General features: G+C 43.3%; 1 pseudogene; it reads right to left on the reverse strand.

The window, feature by feature from the left end:
- Positions 1-16,721: 16,721 nt before the first annotated feature.
- LOC126237886 (5S ribosomal RNA) lies at positions 16,722-16,840 on the reverse strand (annotated as a pseudogene).
- Between the last annotated feature and the right edge of the window lie 3,833 nt (positions 16,841-20,673).

The following is a 20,673-nucleotide window of genomic DNA, read 5'->3' on the forward strand; positions in this document are numbered from 1 at the left end:
AATCAACATTTAAAAACAAATTAAAAGACTGTCTGAATGACAACTCCTTCTACCGAACAGATGAATTTTTAGATGTGAAGTAGCAGCTGTAGAAAAAAGTGTAATGAAAACTTATGTTAAACTGAAACGTTCCACGTTATTACGAAATGTTATGTTCATGATCTATGGAACAAGCATTAACGTAATATAATGTAACGTCAGGACTACTTGGGGTACCGCAACTGCTCATTTGCTAGCCTGAAAAACTGAGAGAGCATCCCTCCATAACGTGTGAGGTGCTGAGCTCAGAAAGCGGATAAGGTGTTATACATTGCATAGCTTTGGGAGCTCGTTTTTCCAATAAAAGGAAAAAAAAGGGATCACATATTGTGAAAGTGTTAGTGGAATGATAGATAACTTATTATCGTTATCATTATTTATTTCTGTTGCATTTAACTCCTACATTGCGTTAAGCAAATAATCGTATATACAGAATGCATTCCTTAAAATATACTTTTAACTGCCTTTTTAATAAGCTTGTTTCAACATTTTCTATAGTCTCCTCTGCAAATTTATCTTATAGTTTTATACCTCAATAGAAAATGCTGTTTTGAGTTGTACGTTTATTCTTTTTTGTTAAATGTAAATTGCATTTAGATCTTGTTCCATGGTCAAGGACAGGGCTGTTTGTACAATAAGTGTCGAAGTTATTTTTGATGTTTACAACTGATTAATAAATATACTCACACGTTGCAATTAAAATCAACCGTGTTTTGAACAGATCGTTACAAACTGCTCGGCTACTATTTATGGTTATTATTCTTATGGCAGTAATTCTGAAGTTTGAGGTGTTCGTGTTTCCTGCATTTGTTCCCCAGAAAAGAAAGCCATGGATAGGAACTGAGTCTACATATGAATATTACCTAACTAAGAGGCATGGGTTGCTACACACTGATGACAGTGCTCTAAGGGAATAACATACTGATGACATTCTGTGTTTTCATTCAACATTAACTGCGAATCCTTGTTCATTCCTTTATATTCTGCATTTGGTACACATTCTATAGAGGTGTCATCCACTTTTAATATGAGGCTGTGGCTCTTTCTGCCCTACGTTTCAAACTGTACATCGAAGAAGCAACGACATGAAGAAAAGGAAGATCTAGGAGTGGGATTAATATTCACGGTGAAAAAAATACCAATGATAAGATTTGCTAATGACACTTCTGTCCCCAGTGAAACTGAGGAAAAAGTACAGGAATGACTAAAGAGTAGCAGAACGGAGATTAGCGCCAAACTTTGGGGCATGTAGTAGCCGAAGAACATGTAGTACACGAAGAACATGTAGTACACGAAGGAAAGAAATCTGCTGCCTTGTAAGCCAAACAGCGGTTCCTGGGTGTAACAAAGATGACACAAGAAGGAGACCAGCAAGTGCAAAGATGGCATTCTTCCGGCAGAACTGACGCTGGCTACTGGACCTAGCGAACCGTGTACTTTACTAACGCTCGGTGCAATACGCTACACGTACTCTCTATGAATTTGAAAAAGTACTATTAAATACTGATAGACCTTTTTCGTACTTGGTATACTAACTTTTATGGGTAAAACAACCATACTGTTAAATTTCAAATCAATAATTTAACTACTTTCTTAGATATAAAGCCGGCCGTAGTGGCCGCGCGGTTAAGGGCGCTACAGTCTGGAACCGCACGACCGCTACGGTCGCAGGTTCGAATCCTGCCTCGGGCATGGATGTGTGTGATGTCCTTAGGTTAGTTAGGTTTAAGTAGTTCTAAGTTCTAGGGGACTTATAACCACAGCAGTTGAGTCCCATAGTGCTCAGAGCCATTTGAACCTTAGATATAAATTTTTACCTAAAACACATAATAACCGTGCTGACATTGTGAAACCGGGTTAGGGGCAGTAATGTATCCATCTATAGTATCAATTGAAAATACAATCAAGAGGGTAGGTTAATGTAATCTAATTTTATGAAATTTTCTTTAGTTTCCTTACCACAGATTTCTGCTCCAGTTAAAAGTACTTTGCAAAATTATTATTTCATTGTATTTTGGTTGTTTAAGTGTTTTGGAGAGACTGAAAGAGTGATTGGAGGACATACGTAAATTGAAATTGCGATATTTTGTTACAACTACTACAATTTTTTCGTTTGTGTAACGTGGGACTACAGCTTTCATGTGGCTGCTGGCATGGTACTCAAGTTTAGATTCACTGTAAAACCTACAGTTGCAGGTCCTTCTTCTATTGCATTATAGATAACCCTACAAATTTAAATGGTGCTTCATTTCGTTCATGTCTGTGTCAGGTGGAAGTTGTTTTGAGTGAAAGCAACGAAAAGCATATGTACAGTAGTCTTTGCAAGTTTGCTGCTTTGTAATTAAAGTTTGAACATGAACTGAGGCCAAGCTACTGAGTGAACGTTCTTAGCGTTTGTCTCCAGGTTTCATTGTGCTTCATGACATCAAGCAAAACATATTTCCTTAAACCGTTTTGAAGAGCAAAGTACTTTCGACTTTTGGTAATAGTAGTCTTATTGTGTGACAACGGCCTTGCCGCAGTGGTAACACCGGTTCCTGTCACATGACCGACGTTATCGCTCTCTGTCTTGGCTAGCGCTTGGCTGGATAAGCGTTCAGATCTGCCAAGTGCTCTTGGCGAGCGGGGTACACTCAGTCCTTTTGATGTCAATAGAGGAGCTACTTGACTGAGAAGTAGCGCCTCCGGTCACGAAAACTGACAACGCCCGGGAGAGCTGCGTGCCTCTGTATCAGCATCCATTGATGCCTGTCGACTGAGGATGACACGGCGGTCGGTCGGTACCGTTGGGCTTTCCGTGGCCTGTTCGGATGGAGGAGGAAGAAGAGTCTTATTATGTAGCTTCCTCATATGGGGCAAATTGATTAAGACACTTCCTTGCCTAGAAAAGTTAATGTGTTTCTTAAGTTGTAAATCTGCTGTGCAATAGGAATCACAGTTTGGAGTCACTGTAGCGCATTGTGCTGTTTCATTCAGCAGTTTAATTCGCAAATGGCAGTTACCACTGAGGGGCTGTTATACAGTGATTTCTTATTCCATTGTGGTTACTCAAATAAATAATATTCTACCGCCCAGCTGGCCGATGCCGTCCTATAGTTATTAAACGTCAAGCACGAATGTAGATATATTTGTTCTTAAGTTAACCCTTCTTAACTAACTGTAATACATTTCCTATGACCAGTGCTGTTAAAATCACAGGTTTTTTGAAAGTATCTTTGAATTTTCTTAAAGAGATTGAATACTTCAAGGTTTAAATTATTTGTGGCCGTTTATAGTCAGCCAAATTCAGTAGTAATTTATGTTTTTTCTTTTTTTTCTTTTTACGTAATCTTTCTACTGTGCCTTGCTTTAATACCTTAAGGTGTCTTAGCTTTACTTCAAAAAAGGAATTTGTTGGTACTCTGTTTACATCTGAAACGTAATTAAGTTTTAGTCTGTTGTAGTGATTTGATTGTAACTGCCCTTCTACCCATGCCTGTGGGTCTTGCTGGGTGATACTATTATGGCGACTGTGCCCAATGGGTTGTTACAGTCACCGCTGGTGCCTGTCTAAAGATCCTTATTAAAACTTTAATTTCCTGTTTTTAGAAAAAGCTTTAAGATCAAGATCAATAAGTGATCTGTAACCTAATCCTTTAAAATAATTTTTATTGAATTTTTTTATGTAATTGAGAAAGGTGTTTGATACATTATTTACATTTACCTGTTGTCAACTGGCCCTCCCATCCAACAGGTAATTGTACTGACACCAAAGTGACAAACAGTTCCAGCGGGGAGCCTTAGAGCGGAAACACAGTTGAGAAAGACGATTGGAATATCAAAAATTACTGAGGGTCTTGGATGAGAGTGCTTCTCTGAAATGAAGAAATTGGCGTATCAAATTAAACAGAAGAATGATAATAGAGGAAAAATAAAAAAGATAGTATCTTGACAGTTAATTACTATAGCTCTTATATGCATTAGATGTAGAAAGGAACTAAAAAAGCTACGAGAGATAATCTTGACGAGTAGTACAAGCGTGCAATGATATTTGGAGTGTATAAAAATGTTCGTTTTGGTATACACTCTACGGAAGGACAATATTTTTATTCACAATTTTTATGTGCGTGTATATCTACTACGGTGAAACTGTACCCGTACTTAGCTTTAATAGTCACTTGGCCATTGTTATTGATACTGCTTTCTCTTTCGAAATGCCTGTTTCGGAATAATGTATAAGAGATGCATAATCTGGAACGTTACAAGAGATCGGTGTCCCAACACGGCCCACATTTTTATCATTCTATTTCCCAGAGCCGCGAGTATGCAAATACGAGGGAATGCATAAATCACGCAGCACTGCACTAAAAACAGGGTTTTAAAATATAATTCTACCCTTTCTCCTCCTCTCTCTCCCTTTCCCCTCTCCGCTTTCATTTGCTATCCCCTTCGGCACACTACGTACAGTACTTGTTGCAGAGATAATGCACGAGCCATTATGAGAACGCGCCTTCGCTAATTATTAACGACACTCCTGCACGCAGTAGCCTAGATTGCGGCCAGGAAGGAATTACGCCGCGCTCGCACACAGGTCGCGTCATCCACCCCATTGAGGCACGATCCGCACGGATTGCTCTGAAAGGCATTCGGGCGGCACTCTAACGACTGCTGCAATCCGGCATCGAGCACGTATGTGTGTGTGTGTGTGTGTGTGTGTGTGTGTGCGTGCGTGCGTGCGCGTGCGTGGGTGTGTGCGAACGTAATACGCGCCGAATTGCAGGAGGGACGGTACGAGAGAGGAACGGGACACCAACTAACCTATGCTCAGCGTGTGGAGGTATTTTATCAGCAGGCAGCGGCTTTTATGCAATCCCCGTGCAACGTCAATATTGCAGCGCACGTAGAATAATCATGCCGACAGAATTTGGCTTAACCGTCCGGTCGGTGCAACGCGTGTCTAGCTGAATAATTCCTCCGGCAACGTAACCGTGCGGAAGTCGTTCATTATTTGCGCCCGGTCCGGAATGGACCGAACGGAAGCAGTTCGGTGACCCCCAGGTACCGGCTATTGGCCGCTGCCGGGACCGGAATGGTGGTGGTGGGGGGGGGGGGGGACGGATGGACTTTGTCCGTCGCGGCTACGCACTACTTCTGTCCATAATAATCGGCAAGATGGCACGTTTCTAACAAACATCACGGAAATTCCAAAATACATTCGCAAAATTAAAGCAGGCAATATGGCGAATTTCCTGGCGTTTGCAAGTAAACAATGTATGTCAATTCCTTAGGGATCAAACTGCAGAGGTCATCGGTCCCTAGACTTACACACTACTTGAACTTACTTAACGCTAAGGACAACACTCACACCCATGCCCGAGGGAGGACTCGAACCTCCGTCGGGATGGGCCGCACGTTCGCAAGTAATTTTTATCGTTTACAGTCGCAGAAATATGAAACCGACTATGTTTTTTTCCCCTTGTGGAACTACATACTTTTTCTGTGGCACCAAGCTTCTAACAGAACTTCAGTGACGTAACACGTATGGTACTTGATCAAATAGTATCAAGGTAACAGAGCAGCAAACTACTTTCCCACCGAGGTTCCACAAACGTCTGCCCCGTCATACCAAAAGTATGCAAGCTCGTAACTCAGGTAATGTTCTTCTGTTTATTATTACGGCTGCCATTCCAAATACTCAAAATGTTAATCTTGAGCGTTGCTGAACGCTATAAAGTGATTCTGGAAGAACAATAGAGCACGTTGATCATGCAATGTAAGCTTTCACGGCCGGTATTGTCTTCACTTAAAACTTCCGGGCTGATAGGCCGTGGTCGAAGTACGCCAGATGGTATCGCTATGTCGATGACACGTTCGTAGTATGGACACACGGAGCAGAGGAGTTGGATGCCTTCCTGACACATTTAAACAGCATTAATCCGAAAATCCAATTCGCCATGGAGAGGGAAAGGAATGGGCAATTGAATTTCCTGGATGTGTCTGTGATTAAATGACGGGACGGAACGTTGGGCCATAAGGTGTATAGAAAGCCCACACTTACTGATCGTTATCTACACAAAGATTCAAACCACCACCCTAGACAAAAAAGAGTGTAATGAAAACTTTGGTAGGCTGGGCGTACAAACTTTGTGAACCTGTTTATTTAAAAGATGAGATTGAACATCTACGGTCAACTTTCGTGAAGAATGGCTATTCTACCAAGGATATAGATCGAGCACTTCGCTCTAGGCAGAGAATCAGGAGTAACGACGAACAACAGTCGCCCAAGGGCAAAGTTTTTCTTCCGTAAATTAGTAAGGTCACAGATCGCATTGGGAAAGTTTTAGGCAAGTATGGGGTGGAAACTATTTTCAGACCCACCAGGAAAATAAAAGAATTTTTAAGGTCGGCAAAAGATGCACGACACCCTTTGGCTACACCGGGGGTATATAAAATTCCCTGTAGTTGTGGACGGGTTTACATCGGTTCCACAAAGAGAAGTGTGACACTCGTCTTGTTGAACATAAGAGGAATTGCCGCCTGGGTCACACGGATAAATCGGCCGCAGCGGAACATGTTTACCAGGAAGGTGATCATGAAATAAAATTCAGCGAGACGAGCGTCATATCAAAAACCTCGCATTATTATGTACGCTTATATAGAGAGGCTATCGATATTGATAAACATCGTAATAATTTTAACAGGAAAGACGAAGGTGTTAAACTGGATATAATTTGGATGTCAGCGTTGCACCGCAAGCGTGACGATCGATTACTTTCAATCGAGAATGTTGGCATTACCAGACACAATCTCATAGCCGACGCCACGTGATCGACAGTAGTGGCGCCCTCTGTACTGTCTATATAATCAGCGATTCCTACTCTCCGCAGTTAGCCGCTGTACCTCCGAGGATGTCTCCCGCAGTCGGAGACGAAACGTCAGGAGAGTTTTTTATACTTCGACCACGGCCTATCAGCCCGGAAGTTTTAAGTGAAGTGCACGTTGAATTCCACCTGGAGTTAATGGCAGCATGGGCCCTTGTTATAAGATATTTCATGTTTCCTGCAGTCGAAGATGTTTCCTAATAGGCCTCTTTTTTTTAATATTCGCCACAGGTAAGGGTGTACAAGTGTTAAGTTTAGTTAGTATGGAGAACATTTTACGTATCCTGAATGACGATTCCAATGCTCTACAAAAGCTCCCTTAAGATCGTCTGTCATTACATGTGCGGAATGGGAGGGACATCCGTCATGCTGGCACCACACTGAATACTTTATGTCCAGTGGAATATCTTCCAATAACTACGGCTGCAGAGTAGCTCAGGAACTCGAGATACTTGAGTGTGTTTACACTCACATCGATAAAACACGGACCATTGATATGGGTGTTGAAGATCACGTACCAAACATTGACTGACCAAAAGCGGTGTTTTTATCCACTTCTTTGAGTCAGTGTGGATTTTTAACTGACTTTTAGTGCATACTGAGAAGAATGACTTACCCATAGTTTGTAAACAACGCTTCTTCCTTAAAAAATAACATTGATTTGTTTGATGCCTTTCGTACTTCCGAAATCCCTTTTACTGACAATTGCATTGTGTGTTACTGCTGTTAAACTCTTTGTTTCAATTCTTTTATCAGTTGCTCCCCTTTCTCCTTGGCTTACGAGTATTTTCCTACTCCACAATTCTAGTTTCAGGAACATTTTTATAATGTATGCAAAGACCGATAGTGAGTGCTTCGCACGATCTGGATACTCTTGAGCATACAAGCACACCGCTGCTCTAATAATGCCACAAAATTGCCACAAACGATATTCACTTTTTCGGCTATTGTATACACTGAGAATGTGTCAATAGATAACGGATTGAAGGGCTTCAGGAGCATAGGTAAATACAGGAACCATACTTGAGTTACCTGCCTCCTTACATGTGGTATAATAGGGCAGACGTTTTTGGAACCTCATCTCCTGACAGCGGGGCAGTGGTTTGCGGCGCTGTTTAGTTTATACTGTTTCATCAAGTCCCATACGTGTTATGTCGTTGAAGTTTACTTAGAAGCTTCTTTCAGATGCCACAGAAAAATTCGGCGACAGTAAACAGTAACAATTACTTGTGAAAGTTGTAAATTTGGCATATTGTGTGCTATAACTTGGTCAAAACCGCACCTCGATATATTTATTCATTCTGGGTATATGTGGGGGTGTTCTGTCTTAGTGGCCTGATCATTATTCAGGGATACAACAGGTACGATCATTCGAAGCAAAAATCTAGTAGTACAACAAAAAACCAGCCTAAGTTACAAATTTTCACTTTTTTTATTCAACAGATGGCTAGTTTCGCGCCGAGACCCATTTTCAATTCACTGTAACAACGTCAATTTGAAAATGGGTCTCGGGCCGAAACTAGTCATCGAGTGAATAAAAAAAAGTGAAAATTCCCAACTCTGGCTAACTTTTCGTTGTACTGATTGACAGAAGTTGCTGACCCACAGCTATTCCAGCATGCTGGAAGTTGTGGAAGTTTAAAAATCTGATAGTCTAGTAAACGCGGGCTCTACAAAGCATACCTTAGGAACTCTGAGCGTTTCTTCATCTTAGATACAGTGGAACCGAATGAGATTTTCACTCTGCAGCAGAGTGTGCGCTGATATGAAACTTCCTGACAGATTAAAACTGTGCGCCGGACAGAGACTCGAACTCTGGACCTTTGCCTTCGCGGGGAAATGGTAGAGCTTGGGACGGGGCGGTAAAAATAAATAGAAGAAGTGCGGTTGCAGCGTTTTCACACGAATGAGCACATACAAATGTTGGTTAAAAAATGTTATTGCAAATTTTTGCTCTCACGTAAGTCTCAGGGGAAGATTTCCACACTTGGAGCATTAGTACACTTCCGCACCCGCGCATTTGTTATAGTTTTTGAATTAACTATTTACTGAGACATAAGTACAGTTTATGCTAGGGAACCAAAATTAGGCGATTATTATAACAAAATCAGTTTTTCACGACACAGTTCAATCACTATTTATTGCCGTTGTCCTTTTCTTTCACACAATGAAATTAGCACTGGTGAGATGGTTTACAGTTTTACTTTAATGATAATTTGACTCCGAGCCCCAAATAGCAGTAATGTAGGTTGCTATGAACTAAAATTACTCAATCAATTCGAACAGAACCACAAGTCCCACAGTTCTTTTACCTCTAACAGTTTTGGCGTGAAATCACAGTTCGACACATGTTCACTTACGACGATGTATACCTAGTAAATCGTACTCTCACAAATAATCGTAGCACTTGCAGTTCACCAAATATATGCTTGCACACTTGCACTCTTAAACAATACTCTTTTTCGAAATCAATCGGCGCGAAAAAGAACTCTCAGACGACCACATGGGCCACCCTCAAGTGTGGCTTGCTCGCCACCCATCCTCCAAAACGACTGACCTACGACTGACGCCCTGGCCGAGATGGCCGCTCGCTTGTATAGGCTCGGACGTCAACCCCGTTGGTTATGAAAGTACCAATCTCACCTGTTAAGATTACAAATTTTGATACACACATCCCTAGACGGAAGTAAGTACACCATCGGAACCACGCTAAAAAGTACATCTTATCTACTATGTTACATTAATTTCTAGGATTATTCTATCGCCCGTAAATCAAGTTTTAGTTTTTGCAAAATTTAGCCACTTAGCGCAGATTTGTTTGTTTACATCTATGCTGCAAAGTTTTAACATGGAACTCCATATAGCACTGCTTTTAGACGTAATCTATAGCGATCTACACATTGCGCTGCTCACAATCTTCATATCTATAATAATTAGTTAATTATGGGCGATAAATGTTAATAATAATTTGCAAGCAATGAAAACTATTGCAAGTTAAGTGTATAGTATAACTTAACTAGTTTAAAATACGTGTGATGTCACCCAAAATATTAAATAGTGCCGTCCCGTACGTCATCAATTTTGTATTGAATTTTATAAACAATATTCCGTCAAACTTCGTTTATTGCTCTTCACAGGCTTAATTATTTATGATTCTTAACATATGACTCGATCCGCTATGACGAGACGTTTTTAAAGAGTTTCCGCTCATCCTTTTAAGTTGTTATTTACTATTTTTATTAATCTTTCGGTATTCATGATATTAACCGATTTAGAGGTTACTATACCTTTTGCGTCTCGTGACTTAAAATAAAGCTCGATCTTTCAGAAGGTGCATATTGCTGACCACAATCCACTGCCGCATCGCTCTTCACCGTAAGTTACATAGATTTCGCGTAATGCGCGAAAAACCAAACAATGCCCCAAGCTGCAGGCCACGTGGCGACGGAGGCGTCCCACCGACCGTTGCAAATCACGCACCATGTAGCGCGCTCGCTCTCCACAAAGCAATGCTTGCATACTAGACCTATTCATCTAGTAACGGGGTTTGTACCGTCACAAGCTCTTGGCCGCGAAAGGCCAAGGTCTCGAGTTCGAGTCCCGGTCCCGTGCACAGTTTTAATCTGTCAGGAAGTATCACAGTGGAACAAACCTCTTCATCCCAAGTTCTTTGGTTTTCATATTACGAGAGACTGTAGTATGAAGCAAAACAAGAAGAAAACGTCCAGTAATCATGGTCTCTAAAGCGCGCAGAGCTATAAGCACTTGTTCACCTTCGTTAATGCGAAAAACATCTCTTCTACTGATCAAGTGCTCGTAGATCGTTCGGTAAGCATTTCAGAGCTCCCGTTCACTACACAATTTGTTCTTGTTTTCGTCCATACTGCCTCTTCCCAAAATATGGAAAGCAAAATGCTTGGAATATTTTGTTACACAGTATCGAGAACGGAGAAATATTCATAGCTCTTAAGGTGCGCGTTTTAAGGGGGGGGGGGGGGGGGGGTTTACTAGACATTTTTCAAAAAATGCTTCAAATGCCTCTGAGCACTATGGGACTAAACATCTGAGGTCATCACTCCCCTAGAACTTAGAACTACTTAAACCTAACTAACCTAAGGACATCTCACACATCCATGCCCGAGGCAGGATTCGAACCTGCGACCGCAGCAGTCGCGCGGTTCCGGACTGAGCGCCTAGAACCTAAGTCCTAAATGCCTGCTGCACATCCTCGACCGTCAGGAACCGCCGACCCGAAGGCCTTTTTTAAGGAACCGCATTGTGAGAGACAAGGACCGTAGGGCGAATGTTCGAATGTCTCCCACGTGAGTTGTGGTAGCGTCGGCGTCACGACATTGGCGATACGGGGACATGTGTGTTATGAAGCAGCAGTAGGCATCCTTTGTTGGAGAGACAGAGATGCTGCGCCGTATGTATTTTTCATTCTGCGATGGATGTCTACCAGAGTTTGTGCTTCGACAACGAAGAAAAAAGTAGCAGCACGTTGCCCTGTTGGGACTCACATATCAAAAGACACGAATGCCACACTAGTCCCTGGCCACTTGCCGATGCCTATATGCCAGCATCGGAGTCACGCTATGTTGCATATATCCGTCAACGTGGTGTTACAAAAAGGTACGGCCAAACTTTCAGGAAACATTCCTCACACACAAATAAAGAAAAGATGTTATGTGGACATGTGTCCGGAAATGCTTAATTTCCATGTTAGAGCTCACTTTAGTTTCGTCAGTATGTACCGTACAACGTGATCAAATTGTAAATTTTCACAATCAACATGTGTGGGCTGATGAGAATCCGCACGCAATTGTGCAATCACGTCATCAACACAGATTTTCTGCAAACGTTTGGGCAGGCATTGTTGGTGATGTCTTGATTGGGCCCCATGTTCTTCCACCTACGCTCAATGGAGCACGTTATCATGATTTCATACGGGATACTCTACCTGTGCTGCTAGAACATGTGCCTTTAAAGTACGACACAACATGTGGTTCATGCACGATGGAGCCCCTGCACATTTCAGTCGAAGTGTTCGTATGCTTCTCAACAACAGATTCGGTGACCGATGGATTGGTAGAGGCGGACCAATTCCATGCCCTCTACGCTCTCCTGTCCTCAACCCTCTTGACTTTCATTTATGGGGTTTTTTAAAGCTCTTGTCTACGCAACACCGGTACCAAATGTAGAGACTCTTCGTGCTCGTATTGTGGACGGCTGTGATACAATACGCCATTCTCCATGGCTGCATCAGCGCATCAAGGATTCCATGCGACGGAGGATCGATGCATGTATCCTCGCTAACGGAGGACATTTTGAACATTTTCTATAACAAAGTGCTTGAAGTCACGCTGGTACGTTCTGTTGCTGTGTGTTTCCATTCCATGATTAATGTGATCTGAAGAGAAGTAATAAAATGAGCTCTAACATGGAAAGTAAGCGTTTCCGGACACATGTCCACATAACATATTTTCTTTCTTTGTGTGAGGAATGTTTCCTGAAAGTTTGGCCGTACCATTTTGTAACTTGTAACACCCTATATATATATATATATATATATATATATATATATATATATATATATACATTGACTGTGGATATTGTATCACAGACACAGTCCCTTTGACTGTTTAGAGATGTCACTAAACCCGCCCCGCCCAAAAATGTGAACAACCATGCATGAGCAGCGCCTGTTAGACGGAAGGGGTCCGACAGCAGATCAGTTCCAGTCATTCCACCAGGAAGGAGGTATACGGCTCGTGTTGTCGGTAGTTCAACCGTCGCTAGAACGTCAATACCGCGGTTCGGTCGCGTCCGCACTGTTACTTTGTGCCAGGTAGGGCTTTCAACGAGGGAAGTGTCCAGGCGTCTGGGAGTGAACCAAAGCGATGTTGCCGGACATGGAGGAGATACAAAGAGACAGTAACTGTCGATGACATGCCTCGCTCAGGCCGCCCAAGGGCTACTACTGCAGTGGATGACCGCTATCTATGGATTATGGCTCGGAGGAACCCTGACAGCAACGCCACCATGTTGAGTAATGCTTCTCGTGCAGGCACAGGACGTCGTGTTACGACTCAAACTGTTCGCAATAGACTGCATGATGCGCAGCTTCACTCCCGACGTCCATGGTGGCGTCCATCATTGCAGCCACGACACCATGCAGAGCGTTACAGATGTGCCCAACAACATGCCGAATGGAACGCTCAGTACTGGCATCAAGCTCTCTTCACCGATGAGTGTCGCGTATGTCTTCAACCAGAGAATAATCGGAGACGTGTTTGGAGGCAACCCAGTCAGCCTGAACGCCTTAGACACACTGTCCAGCGAGTGCAGCAAAGTGGAAGTTCCCTGCTGTTTCGGGGTGGTATTATGTGGGGCCGACGCACGCCGCTGGTGGTCACGGAAGGTGTCATAACGGCTGTACGATACGTGAATGCCATTCTCCGACCGATAGTGCAACTATATCGGCAGCGTATTGGCGAGCCATTCGTCGTCAAGGACGACAATTCGGGCCCTCATCGTGCACATCTTATGAATGACTTCCTTGAGGATCACGACATCGCTCGACTAGAGTGGCCAGCATGTTGTCCAGGCATGAATCCTATCGAACATGCCTGGGATAGATTGAAAAGGGTTGTTTATAGACGACGTGACCCACCAGCCACTCTGGGGGTTCTACACCGAATCGCCGTTGAGGAGTGGGACAATCTGCACCAACAGTGCTGGCACGAGCTTGTGGGTAGTATGCCACGATGAATATAGGAATGCATCAATCCAAGAGGACATGCATCTGAGTATTAGAGGTACCGGTGTGTACAGCAATCTGGACCACCACCCCTGAAGGTCTCGCTGTATGGTGGTACAACATGCAATGTGTGGTTTTCATGAGCAATAAAAAGGACGGAAATGCTGTTTATGTTGGTATCTATTCTAATCTTCTGTACAGGTTCCAGAACTCTCGGAACCGAGGTGATGCAAAACTTTTTTGATGTGTATATATATGGAACCCAGAATAGGAGGAGGAAACGAAATGATATTTCCTGGTTTGAGACAGTAAGTTACATTATTTCAGTGATAACAAAATCAAATCAGAGTTGCAAAGAATCTGGCAGTATGAGTCCACTTCCTAGTACGAAGTTCCACCGCTATCTGTCGTAGATGCGTGCACATGTAGGCCTACGGATTCTGTCGAGAAGGGTGTCCTAAGCTGTGGAATCGTCTCCTGAGGCAAGCTTACCGCAGCAGTTGTAGCGGGTCCTTTGTATCTTGAGTGCTAGCACATGGACAGAGTTAACGTCCGAGATAGTCCCAGCATGTTTTGTCAGGGACATGTCTGGACAATTTACTGGCGGGGCGGTACTTCAGCATCATGCAAACAGTTAATATGTGACGTGCATTATCTTGTTGAATAAGGGTAACACGATACTGTCACATGAGTAGCGACACCCGAGGACTCAGTCACTATCAACCGCAACCAACATGGCGCCAAAGAGTAACACCACAGCGCGTCACCAAAATGTTGGGAGAATGGGACATTTCTCCACGGGCCCCAATCATGGTCATCCGGAGCAGCGCAGTTCACTGCTAAACACAGTGTGACGCCATTTATTAACAGTCCATACTTCGCGGTCACAGCACCACTCCAAACATTTGTGTTGTGGCGTTAACGGCAGGCTGCACATGGGACGGTAATTCCCTAGTCTTGTTGCTCCCTGCCAGCGAGCAATGGTGCGGGATCACCCAGAATGTTGCAGTAAGATAATTACTGGTTCTAGGATGACACGGGCAGATGTGAACGGGTTACAATGTGTCTTGTGCACGTTCCCATGTAGTTCGATATCGGGCCACTGTCACATCCGAACGCCCCACAAATTTGAATACTGCGTGGTTCGACCACCCATCCAGGTGTGGGATTCACAATGCGGATCCTTTCAAACCGTCAGCTGCTGATAACGCTGTCCCACGCTAGTATACGGCATCTTAGAGTCCTTCAGAGTGATCACTGAACATCTGTCTGACGTTGTTCACACTCCTTACATGCCATCCAAAGCCGGTAACACCAGCAAACATAAATTTCAGTATTGCAGTCTGGTATCTGTTATGGAGTGCTGCAACCAATCATATACATTGCCGCCAATGGTAATTAAATGTAGGAATTTACAATGACATCCGACCATGTCTTCTGAAAATACAGGGTGTTACAAAAACGTATGGCCAAACTTTCAGGAAACATTCCTCACACATAAAGAAAGAAAATATGTCATGTGGACATGTGTACGGAGACGCTTACTTTCCATGTTAGAGCTAATTTTATTACTTCTCTTCAAATCACATTAATCATGGAATGGAAACACACAGCAACAGAACGCACCAAAGTGACTTCAAACACTTTGTTACAGGAAATGTTCAAAATGTCCTCCGTTAGCGAGGATACATGCAGCCACCCTCCGTCGCATGGAATCCCTGATGCGCTGATGCAGCCCTGGAGAATGGCGTATTGTATCACAGCCGTCCACAATACGAGCACGAAGAGTCTCTACATCTGGTACCGGTGTTGCGTAGACAAGAGCTTTCAAATGCCCCCATAAATGAAAGTCAAGAGGGTTGAAGTCAGGAGAGCGTGGAGGCCGTGGAATTGGTCATCCTCTACCAATCCATCGGTCACCGAATCTCCGCAGTGGCTAAGCGGTTCTAGGCACTGCAGTCCGGAACCGCGCTGCTGCTACGGTCGCATGTTCGAATCCTGCCTCGGGCATGGATGTGTGTGATGTCTTTAGGTTTAAGTAGTTCTAAGTCTAGGGTACTGATGACCTAAGATGTTGAGTCCCATAGTGCTCAGAGCCATTTGAACCATTTTTTGTCAACGAATCTGTTGTTGAGAAGCGTACGAACACTTCGACTGAAATGTGCAGGAGCTCCTTCGTGCATGAACCACATGTTCTAGAAGCACAGGTAGAGTATCCCGTATGAAATCACGATAACGTGCTCCATTGAGCATAGGTGGAAGAACATGGGGCCCAATCAAGACATCACCAACAATGCCTGCCCAAACGTTCACAGAAAATCTGTGTTGATGACGTGATTGCACAATTGCGTGCGGATTCTCGTCAGCCCACACATGTTGATTGTGAAAATCAGGACGGGGGTCTCCTGGCCAACGATACCATACGCTCATTTCCATTTCTTCGATGTATAGGCAGATCAATAGGGGCGACATACTGCATCCCGCATACCGTTTGTAATTCGAGCATTTCGTTCTTAGTCTTCCTTTCTTGTTGATCCTTCTCGGTTTTTGTACATGTTACATATTACCCGTCCATTCCTGTGGCGTATAGCTCATTTTCTGAGGACTTCGAATATCTTACAGCGTTTAATGTTTATTGCTATTTGTTTTATTATGACGCAAAAGTGATAAGTTGTCTTCAGTGCTTTCTTTAATAGGTGGCTTAATTGGATGCTTTAGCAAACTAGAGGGCTGTTTCTGCCAATATCTAGCAATAAATGTTGATTTATGTTGTGCTGGGGATTTCGACAGAACGATGCATAGGCTGTTGTATTAAGCAAGCTTCCTAGGTGTTCCTCCTCTTTCTATAAGTGCTCCGTCCGAACAGATCTCGTAAAGCCCAACGGTACCGACCGATTGCCGCGGCATTCTCTGCCGTTATGTGTCCTAGCTGTGGATATGGAGGAGCAAGTGGTCAGCAGCATACAGCTCTTCACGCCGTTGTCGGTTTCCGTGACCAGAGCCGCCACTTTTCAGTCAAGTAGCTCCTCAACTGGCCTCACAAGGGCTGAGTGCACCCCGCTTGCCAACAGCACTCGGCAGACCAGGAAGGTGACCCATCCAAGCGCTAACCAAGCCCAACAGCGTTTAACTTCGGTGATCGGACGGGAACCGGCGTTACGACTGCGGCAAGGCAGTTGGCTTCTTTCTGTATGCAGGGTGTCCGGAAATTCCCGTTACAAACTTCTAGGACTAATAGAGGGGACTGAGTACATAACATTTTCAATAGATACCCATGTCTGGAACCTACCGTTCCCGTTATACGACCGTTTCAGTTCAAATGTTTGACACATCCACTTCTGCTTGAGGAACTGAATTAGGGGTGACACAGTACAGTGATCAGGTAACAATTCGAAGGCAAAGAAACATCCATTTATCACTTAAGCACGTTTCTTTGTATTGACACTTAAATATTAAGCGTTTACATTATTCCAAAACAAAAAAGAACCAAGCACACTGTACGTAGCCGACGTGTGTGGCCGAGCGGTTCTAGGCGCTTCAGTCGGGAACCGCGCGACCGCTACTGACGGAGGTTCGAATACTGTATCGGGAATGGATGTGTGTGATGTCCTTAGGTTAGCTAGGCTTAAGTAGTTCTAAGTTCTAGGGGACTGATGACCTCAGATGTTAAGTCCCATAGAGCTCAGAGCCATTTTAACCATACGGTACGTACAGGATGTAATGTTTCGGTATGTTTCCTTTCGAGCTGTTATCGAATAATTGTATTACGCCATGCCTAATTCAGTTTCTTAAGCAGTAGTGTATCATTTAAACATCTGAACTGAAACCGTCGTAGAACGGAAACAGCACGTTTGCGGACTTGGGTTCCTACTCAAAATGTTATTTATTCACTTCCCTCTACAAGTTCTGCAAGTTTGTGAGGGGAATTTCCGAACACACTGTGTAGTATTGGTTATTATATCAAGACCTTAACAAGTTCTTCTCAGGCAAGCTGTCACAATTGAAACGGATCAATGAGAACCGTTTCATACGAAAAACCTCTCACTGTGAGCACTATCTGCAGCTTAGCGTGCCCAAGTGACGTGTAAGTAATCGTAAAATGCATCTGAAGATTTCAACGAAGCATAGGAAGATGCAACCGTCGAACAGTACTAACCGCTGTGGAACTTTGTGAATTCAAATGTGATGCCGTACCTAGTATTAGTCGTGAATGACACATGTTTCACGTTAAAAACGCATTTGCATTACTTTATGTTTCATTTTAATTGCTGATTTAAATCCACAAAACGTTTTATATGCCATCACTGATATTATGCCAGTAATGGCACTCGAGGGAAGCTCATACCTTTTATGCCACTGTCATGAATCCTACCACCAGGAAGCGCCCGTATAAAAGTTTTCTAGGACAAAAAATAAATAGGACACTTCTAGCAGCTGGGAATTGCTGTGCAGCATCAGAGGTAGCGACGGAGGCGCAAGCAGCTGCAGCGGCGTCTGCACAGGTAACGAGCTCGGCGACCAATTAATTAGCTGGCTCATTAAGCGCAGACACCTGCCAGCCTGCAGTCCCAGCGGCCTTGCTCGCTGCTCCTGGTGTGTGGGCGGGTGCCGCTACAATCGTGGACTCGCCCGGTTATAACAGGCACTTGTGGTTTATCTACTTAACGAGTGCTCCTATTCCACAGCTCTCGACGATATATTGGTTATAATAATACAGATATCCAGATAATGTGGTGTGTGGATACACTTTGTCTCCAAATTAGCTTGAATTCACTTTAGCATCGAAGAATGCAATCAGATCTTCTAGTGTAATTTGTAAAGATGCTGTTCTAGATCCTGGAGATACCTTCGAATTGCGTAACAATCCTTAATATATTTTTCCAGCACATACTACAGTTTCTCGATAATAGTGAAATCCAGAAATGGCTATGGAGGTCAGAGAATACTATTTCATCCTCATGTTTGTAAAACAGATGTGAAACGTGTTTATATGAGTAGACTACATGCCCACTGTAAACACACAGAACAGAAGCCCCCAGCCTCCCTTTCGGGAGGTAATTACTGGTTGAAAACTGCCTATTAAACATCCACTTTCAATTTCCAATTCTATTATTACTTTATTTCGCGAATTAGTTATTTCTGAAGTACTGCAAAGATGATACTCTGTACCAGAATCGACTGCCAACAGTTTGGTTGGCTTGTGTAGTGTTTGAAGTTTACAGGAAGTCATGTACTTGGTTTCCGGTTCAGCGTACCGATCACTTTGCTTCTTGCCAAGCTAGGAACTTTGGACTGAGGTGTGACTGAGTCGGTCCTCTGGTAGGTGAGGAACTGAGGCATACTGGGTTGAATGCAGGAGGTCGCTGTTTTTGCTGCTTGGTAAGGTTGTAACTAACCTGTTTCTACGGGTTACTACGTTAACAGTGAGAATGGAAATGCTTATTGATTGTGAAATTAACGTGAGAAGATTAGGGTCGCCACCGACTCTAACCATACAACTAATCAAAGGTTTGGCCGAGTCGGAAAATAAATTAATTTGATCACAGACCAAAAACTCATAAAAATACGTACGTCGTGATATCGCTCATTTGGGATGCGATGTAATTAATAGTATTTCCCGTGCACTGTCCACGAGAATCAACCATTTAAAATAAAATAGTACATGCATGAACACTGTGCAGAAGATCAGCTCCCAGTAACACACCTGAAAATAAGACTTAATCTAAAGCATTTGTTTTAAAATAGAAGGGGAAACTAATCACTGGACCTGTGCGTAAGGAAAGGCGTTGGATGTGCTAACAGGAAAGCTACGAGGTGAGTGGCTTAGGTGCAAAAACGTAACCTCGGAATGCAAGAGAAAATTGTGTATAAAATCATTTATTCCTAAGATATGGATGTGAGGTATGTACACAATTCCTGATAACATTAATTTCTAAAACATTAAAGAAAAGCACCGAAACATACACCGTTATAATCTTCACCTAAAATCATTGGTGTGAATCATTCACACAACTGCTGTTGCCTGATAACTGATAGCAATAACTCGTGAAACGGTACACGTTTCGCAGTACACCCGCGTGCCCACGTGGTTTGTGGAGACGCAATTTCTAGGTTTTGTGGACAAGCTGCAACAATATCTCATCACACAACCATGAACAGTTAACATTCTTTAAAACAAACGTGAGACCGGACAGTTATTGATGACGGTAGCCGAACAAACTTTGATGTTCAACCACGTTGTCGGCTCCCCACGGACGAAAGATACATAAAGCAAGGCAAATTTACGAGAAGGCAAAGCTATTAATATTTAGAAAAATGAAAGCTTATACAGGCACAGCTGAACATTCACACAGAAGCGAGTGCTCACTTCTTATCGACACCTTTGTGTGGCGCTCTTCCGGTGGATCCAAGTCTGCTATACAAATTTACTAAAAGAAAAATCCGCCAAAGTTTTGCTTTCCTTGCTGCGACAAGGCAAAGCAATCTTTCAGAGTTGAAAGGCGAGACCAAAAGCTAACAGCTCTCCCCTCGCCAAGTAACAACGCGCCACGTGGTCAGTCTAACTCACCCTTCTTCGACTGGAGCACAGCTTTGGACGCTTCACGTACCGGTGACAGACTGCGTATCTTTATCATCTCCAGCCTCTTCCACGTTCCGCGTATCCCGGAAAACCCAAAGATGCCATTTCCGTCACCAACCTAACGCAGGTGGATTTCTCACAAGTAGCGCAAGCCTCTTTGCCTACTTGACCAGTACCAGAGTTGGCTATTCTGTACAACTGCTGCTGAATCTGTATGAGTATCGCAGACTTTCGCAGCAGTCTACGCCACCGTCTAGCAACGTGTGACACACAACCACATTCATTCAATCACACCACTATGAGAGATATGAGAAAAAGAAACAAGGAAAAGAAAGAGAAATACAAGTGAAATTGGGCTCCCGGACTAATGAAAGATGGCTACAGGACCCTTTCAAGGTAGTTTATGTTTTCCGAGTTATCTTCAGGCATTGCTT

Source organism: Schistocerca nitens, chromosome 2 (assembly GCF_023898315.1).
Source record: "Schistocerca nitens isolate TAMUIC-IGC-003100 chromosome 2, iqSchNite1.1, whole genome shotgun sequence".
Taxonomy (NCBI): domain Eukaryota; kingdom Metazoa; phylum Arthropoda; class Insecta; order Orthoptera; family Acrididae; genus Schistocerca; species Schistocerca nitens.